Source organism: Boleophthalmus pectinirostris, unplaced genomic scaffold (genome assembly GCF_026225935.1).
Source record: "Boleophthalmus pectinirostris isolate CB_2022bp ecotype Guang Dong unplaced genomic scaffold, ASM2622593v1 HiC_scaffold_12, whole genome shotgun sequence".
Taxonomy (NCBI): domain Eukaryota; kingdom Metazoa; phylum Chordata; class Actinopteri; order Gobiiformes; family Gobiidae; genus Boleophthalmus; species Boleophthalmus pectinirostris.
Window position 1 is genome coordinate 35,021,011 of NW_026571018.1, and position 7,637 is coordinate 35,028,647.

The 7,637-nt window shown below is 37.7% G+C and overlaps 1 protein-coding gene across 1 annotated transcript in view; it reads right to left on the reverse strand.

Annotated features, from left to right (window-relative positions):
- Nucleotides 1-6,803, reverse strand: part of jakmip2 (janus kinase and microtubule interacting protein 2) — a 72,970-nt gene extending 66,167 nt beyond the window's left edge. The window contains exon 1 of the mRNA XM_055148553.1: nucleotides 6,702-6,803. The gene's annotated coding sequence lies outside the window, so the exon portion shown is untranslated. The remainder of the gene's footprint in view (nucleotides 1-6,701) is intronic.
- Nucleotides 6,804-7,637: the final 834 nt, after the last annotated feature.

Genomic DNA, 7,637 nt, shown 5'->3' on the forward strand with positions numbered 1-7,637 from the left:
AATATTACCAAGCAGCACTTTGCATTTATTTTATTTGCCCGTTTGTATCATGTTAAAGCAAATAGTTGGTTTAATAAACACACAAATAAACAACAAGAAATCGTTTTGCATTTTGTTCTCAAACTGTACCGAAAATGAACCAAACCTTGACCTCAAAACCGAAGTACAAACCAAACTGTGATTTTTGTACCATTACACTTCTAACCGATACGATACTGGTATTGGATATTGGCACCGATATTGAGAATTTTAGTGGATTGGATATCAGTTCCAAGTTATCCGTTCAGTCATTATCCCATTTTGGTCTATAATGAGATGAGATGTAATGAGATGACTTCCTGGGAAATGTTGATGTGTAATTACTTTAAATAATAAAAACAGCTGCAAAACACACATTTAATCTTTGTTTTGTATTCTCAGGAAATAAATTTGGTTTTTAGTCTCTGAAAGTATTTGTTGTTATCAGTTATTTGCAGATATTTCCAGACAAAGTATTGAAACAGAAACGCTGGATCGGTGTATCCAGAGCTAAAACGAAGACTATAGATGTGGCGTTCAAATTGAAATGCAATGTCTTTCAGTCGCACTTCCAATTAAGTCCTTATTTAAACTGATGAAGCAGATGCATGTTTTAAAACTGTAAATGCGCTTTGCCCAAGGACACAAAAAAGCAATGGTGGTAGCAAGAAACATGTAGGATCACCACTATACTGAGCTCCACTCTGTAAATAAAAATAACACTTTAAAGCTCTTAACCCCTCTTACACTGTCACTATCAATACAGAAATGTCATCCAGTTCCATTTGACTTTGTATAAAACGACCTGATAATTGGAGTCAATATGATGTGTAATTACAAAGGGTCAAGGGCGACTATAAGCATCATTTCTCTTATCATAAAAACTCCTCTTTTATTTATTCACTTTGTTGACGTTGCAAGGCCAAACTGTACTATCACGATTTTTATAAGAAACGTTTTACAGTCAAAATGAACGGTCCAAATGAGGAGTCCTGACTTCAAATCAGTTTTACAAATGACATATTTTGGGACAAGATCTCGTGAGACAAAAGATTGTGCACACATGCTGAAAATCAACTTGTGATATTTATTTCCCCATGTTTTTCCGTTTGGATTGGATAACAAAACTAGAAAAGCACTCAGAGAGCGCAGACCTCTGCCAAGGACTACCCCCATTTTTTATATAAATTGCGATAAAATCAGTCTTCTGGATCAGATCCGGATCAGCCTTTGGAATATGAAAGAGGATCCCATTGTCCATCCCTGAGTCAAATTTCATGGGGTTTGGTCAATAATTAACCCAGATATTGAGAAACAAAATTTTTGGCCCCATTTACCACAATGTTAACAAAAATTTCAAAGTGATCCAGAATCCAGGATTTCTTCCGGATCACCCCCAAAATGAAATCAGTTCTTCCTTTTCACATTTCCAACAAATCCTGAAAATTTCATCAAAATCGGTCCATAACATTTTGAGTTATGTTGCTAACAGACAAACAAACAAACAAACAAACAAACAGACAAACGCCGGCAAAAACATAACCTCCTTGGCGGAGGTAATGAAGTACTGGTGAGTTACATTTTTTGAAAAGCTGTAGTCCCAAAAAGTAGATGTACAAAAATATTAAATAAAGTAAATCAGAAATGGTGAGGGAATTGGATTGCACAATTTATTTATGATAAAGAATGTGAAAATCTCATCTTGTCTTGTTCTCGTAAATCCAGTCTCGTTTGTAATTTTAAAATTGTATCCCTCCCACATCTTATATTTTACATCAGGGCCTGGTCAAGCAGAAGTAAACAGCAAAGCCAAAAATTCAAGTTAATGCATCTGATATAAAAATGTATTGAACAGATACATATGTACTCTAGTTTATGAAACTGTTGACCTTTTTTCTGTACCATTTTTGGTTCTAAAGTTCCATACGTTTTAAACAGACCATGTATGAAACATGGAACAAAAATTATTTCCCAAATTTCAAAGACCTGCAAATCATGTAAATAAATGGATGTATTTCATCATATCTTGTGTTATTCCATCTTTGAACTGTTGATGAAGGTACATGATTTAAAAAAAAAAAAAAAGGTATTTAAAATGATAAAAATTTGCTTGGAAGGACTGACATATTTTATAGAAATAGTTTCCTTTCATTTTGAAGTAATATTAAAGTATTTGGAAGAAAAAAGTGACAAATTATGTAAAATCATGCACCTTCTACTTGTTTGCACAATTTTCCCTCCGTTACTTTTCCCTCCGTTACCATGACCTTTCTTAATAAAAAATCTCATTACTCAAAAAGTAAGAGGTTTTTCAACCTAATCTTGTACCATAAGGTAGAAAACTATATGAAGCAAATATTCAAACCAGTTTGTTAAGGATATGTAAGTGAGAACCAAGAGTTATCACTGTTTGTATTTATTGCCCAAAAAGTGCTGCATATTTCATTCTCTCCGTTACCGACATGAGTTTTAAAACTTTTTGTCAACAACTTGAAAGAATATCACAGGTTTAACTTGACCCTGTTGGAGTGTAACTCTTTCCTACATTCTGATACTTTACTTATTTCAATAGTCCCTCTAGTTTCTGAATAAGAGACATTTGAATGTAAAAAATCTGCCCGTTTCCCTCCGTTACCACTTGACCGGACCCATAATCTAATAAGGATTTAGAACAGGGGTCTCCAACCTGTACCTTGGGAGCTACCAGTACATCTCCAGCCCCTTCTGACTCGTTCACCAAGGGATTTCTGAATTATACCTATAATGAATAACTCAAAATGTATTAATTACATGACTATTAACACTGGTGTCTAACTCCAGTGGTGCACTAATAATCTGATAATGGTTTATTTTGTACAGGCATCTAATTTAGGGTGACCAGACCTATTTACCCAGGACAGACCCAGTTTTGAGCCCATGTCCCCTGTCCCAGCGGATTTATCCAAAACCAGTGATTTGTCCCAGTTATATACAAGAAAAGTTCAAAGTGTCCCTATTTTTGACCAATTTATTCTAAACCAGGACTACATCACAATTTCTGGACTAATCTGATCCCTGCCAACAGTAACGAGGAGCATAAATTGTCATTTGTTTGGTCAAAATACACAAATCCATGTTTGCGTATGACCATAAACCAAAAAAAAAATAAAAAATGCAGTTACAGAAGCCTCTCAGATTATGACTCACACAAGAATGGACAACATTACACACACTTTTCACAATTTTATTTATACCAAAAATCACAACCACGGTGTGTCCCAGTTTAGAATTTTGAAAATCTGGGCACCCTCATCTAACTGTAACCATCTCAGCCCTGCGCTCTTTGTTCTATCAGTTTCTTTCGACTGCTAAAATGAGTAGCTCTCTGGCATTTTTGTTTTTGTAAAAGTAGCTCACTGGAGGAAAAAGGATGGAGACCCCTGATTTAGCATATTCTTTTTCATACAGAAGTGTACATTCGAGAAGAGATTATTACTATTTATTACACTGACGCTTTTAAAGGAGAAAGATCTATGTTATAATGTCATTTCCTCATCAAAAACATATCCAGAGTTCCACCCCAGGACACGCTCTGTTTTTAAACTCCATACTCCTTCACTTCTGTTAAATCAGAGGTGAAAGCATCAGACGCTGCCTCAATAATGTGCACTTGTTTTTACTAATCTGCGATTATTTGATTATGATTTTATTGTTTTTTGTATGTACTAGTATGTATACAGTGTTGGGAAGGTGACTTTTAAAATGTATTCCCTTACAGATTACAGATTACATACCTCAAAATGTAGTTTGTAACATAATCCATTAAATTACATAAAGTGAGTAACGTAATCTGAATATTTTGGATTACTTGATTTGCTGTAGAGAAGCAAAGACTAAGATATCTTGACATAAAATGTTTTATCTGATAAAAGAAAATAAAAAGCCCAGTCTTTACTTAACCAAATTAAATAAAATGAATTATTGACAGAAGAGGAGGAGACATGGTCTGCGCAGCATGATTTAGTCCTGTTAAATCCTGTTTGAGACATAGTTTAGACCTGGTTTAGTCTTGGTTTAGTCCTGGTTTAGACCTGGTTTTAGACTTGGTTTAGACCTGATTTTAGACTTGGTTTAGACCTGGTTTTAGACTTGGTTTAGACTTGGTTTAGACCTGGTTTGGACCTGGTTTTAGACCTGGTTTTGTGTCCGGCAATGAGTGGAATTACAAAAACAAAACAAAACAAACAAAATAAAAAAAACAGGGATTTAGCCCAAAATATGAAAACAGGAAATTACCTCTGTGTAATCCATTTATTTCAACAAAGTAACTGTAATCCAATTATCACTCACTGAAACAGTAACTGTAACCGAATACAGTTACTCATAATTTGTACTCTGATTACGTAACTCTGGTACATGTAATCTGTTACTCCTCAACACTGTGTTTATATGTAGATTGTAACTATGTGTTAAATTGCTGCTTCTTGGCCAGAACTCCTTTAAAAAGAAGGTTTTTAAACTCAATGGGATTTATTTCCCGGCTAAATAAAGGTTAAATAAATAAAACTAGAATAATACAGATAATCATTATCAGGATTATTTTGGTCAGTATCGAAATCATGATTATTCAAACAATTATTTTTTAGCTGCATTTATTCAGCATTTCTCTCTCAGAAAGAACACTTTGTTATTGATAATTCACGCAAAACTTTCAAATTGAAAATAAATACAGGCTACAAATATGTTCCTTAGAGCAGTTTTGCAATGTATAAAACATAAAATGAATGAAATATACTTTGAACATGAAATAAGGCAGAGAAAAACATAAACGTATCCAAAATCAACTATGTATCCAGCTGTCTTTTTTAAGCTTTCAATCGTTTCAACTCAATTATATGAGTTTGAAGGTCGTCTGACACACAAATTGAAACCGCGATCAAAATTGGATTCATTGCGCAGCCTTAATACAGATGATTTCAACCTTGGAATTACTCATCTCTATCTCTATCCGCTTTATGATATCACTAGTTTGAACAGAGCATTTTGAGCTTTAATAATAAAAGATGACTCAGACATGTGAGAAATGAAAACAAAACACAACGCCTAGTAGGTTTTCAAGGAGGTAACACAGGGTATCCCCAGGTTTGACTACCCCAAATTTAAGACTTTTTAAGACCACTTAAGTAAAAATTAAGACCAACATCGCAGCCATTATGTGGGCGAAAAACATCAGATCCACTTCTAATAATGACCAATATATGTACTATATCTAGAACCTAAGAGCCACTGTGATTAAACCTACACTTCCCCATGATCCATCCAACGTCTTCCTCCACTCTGCTGATGGTTTACTCATTGTTGCCGGCACCAAAAAACAAAGTATTGCACAAAGTAGTGCGCATACTCCAAATTAGTTGTTCATTCACGTTTCATGATTTCACGTTGTTGCTGTTTTTTTTTTTCCTCCCTCCATTTAACATTGCACTGCAGTCTGGTTGAGTTTACAAAAAAATAGGCTAACGAAATTTAAGACCTTTGTGAAAAAAATAAGACTTGGACAACATAATTTAAGACTTTTTAAGGCTTTACTTCAGAAACATGAAATTTAAGACCTTTTTAAGACTTTTAAGACCCCGTGGCTGCCCTGTAACAAGATTATAACACGACTGAAAGCTCAAAAGAATCAATTCTGCATACGATAGGACCTTTAAAGTAGTGCAAAGTAGTCCTCTTCTTATATAGGCTACCCTTTGGGGAAACTGGCTGATGCATGCATGAATAATAACTTAAGCCTTGAAGCACAACGTGTTTACTACTAACCAACCTCAGCGTTCTTCAATTTCTTTCCACGCTTTGCTTATTTGATCAATATCTTATCATAACCTGACTGGCCCCTGCATCAGCGTTCAATCCATACTCTGTTATTAACTAGAACCTGTCACTACTGCCCCACATCCGCTCTGACCCCGTTCTAATAAGCTCCACAGTGACAAACGCCATCCGAGCAGCAGCAGCAGCAGCAGCAGCAGTGCGTTATGGGTAAACCAGGCCAGTGTCACCCCCCCCCCCAGGGCAAGAGAGAGAGACAGAGTGAGGCTGGAGACAGGCCAGGCCCCTGCCCGTACCCATCCTCCGTGGTTTCCTGCATCCTTCCTGCTACATCACCGCCGCAGCATCCTCCTCTCAGCGCGCGTCGATCGGTGCGTAACGTCCCGAGGAGAACACGACGTATCGTTACAGCAAGCGTATGTCACAAGAAACGGCACGACGAGTGACAAACGCGTAAAAAAACGTGGGGAGAGCCGTGGCAAAACGCAAAATGAGCATCCGTGGGGTACGATGGCCAGACAGGAGGAAGCCCCAGGATCGCATAAGCCCTATTCCCACTCATATTTGAAGAGCACTGGCACAGGCCGAGCTTATTTCCCATGCAGCCAAACGCAAAACGCGCCGGCTTCCCCGAAACGACACGTAAACGTTTGCCATTTTGGTTAAACACAAAACAAACCCTCAAAGATATGATGTAAGGTTGGAGATAACAACGTTGGACTAAAATTAGCTCAATATGTTGTAGCCTATCAGCGACGAGGTAGCAACATCCGGACTCAGGCACAGCTAGGCCCCCGCTGGTGCACTCTCTGCCGCTCCGGATCCAAATCAGAGCGAATCCAAAGCGCGTATTTGGGCAGAAAGCAGCGTCTTACCTCGTGAATGTCACATGTGGAGGAAGGTGGAGGGTGAGGTCTCGTCCATCGCACGCAGATCGGGCTGGGGAGTCGCTCGGTGCCAGCATCAGCAGCGGTCGGTACAATGAGGCTGGTCGCCCCGCCCTCCTCCTCTTCTGCGCTCAGCCTGACACGGTGAGCTCACGCGCCGGCTGGGCCCCGTGGCAGTACCGGGAATCACCAGAAGTACGTAAGGAGGAGGTAAAGGCAAAAATATGGACACAAACTGTGAAAAAACATCGTGGAAAGTCACATAAAAGCACTCCTAAGAAAATATGATTCAAGTTGCATTGTGTAACTTGCACCTTGCACCTTATGACTTTGTCTGGAATGTTTCACAATAAAATATTACGCTTTTATTAATCCTTCTGTCTTCTGGGGTATAAAAAACACCTGTAATTGAGCTGTTTAATGTCATACTGTGGAATATTCTAAGCAGAGCAATGACATCTCCATAGCAGAACAAAAAACGTGACTGACCCTTCACCAGACAACTTTTACGCATTTGGAATTTATTATTTTTGTAACATTTTTTAGTTGAGACTTTCTGTGAGGCACGCTTTAGGTGGTTTTGTACATCCATGCAGAGACAGTAGGGTGACCAGACGTCCCTATTTACCCGGGACAGTCCCAGTTTTGAGCCTTGTGTCCCCTGTCCTTGCAGATTTATCCAAAACCAGTGATTTGTCCCAGTTTTATACGAGAAATGTCCCTGGTGTCCCTATTTTTAACCAATTTGATCCCTGTAAACAATAAAGAGAAGCATAAATTATCTTTTTTTAGGTAAAATACAGAAAAGCTGCTTAAAAATTACCAATACACAAAGAAAATAGGACTAAACTGACTCACGTTAGTCTTGAACGCACAACAATTTTCCTTCATTACGCACTCGTTTCACAGTTTTATTATTACCAA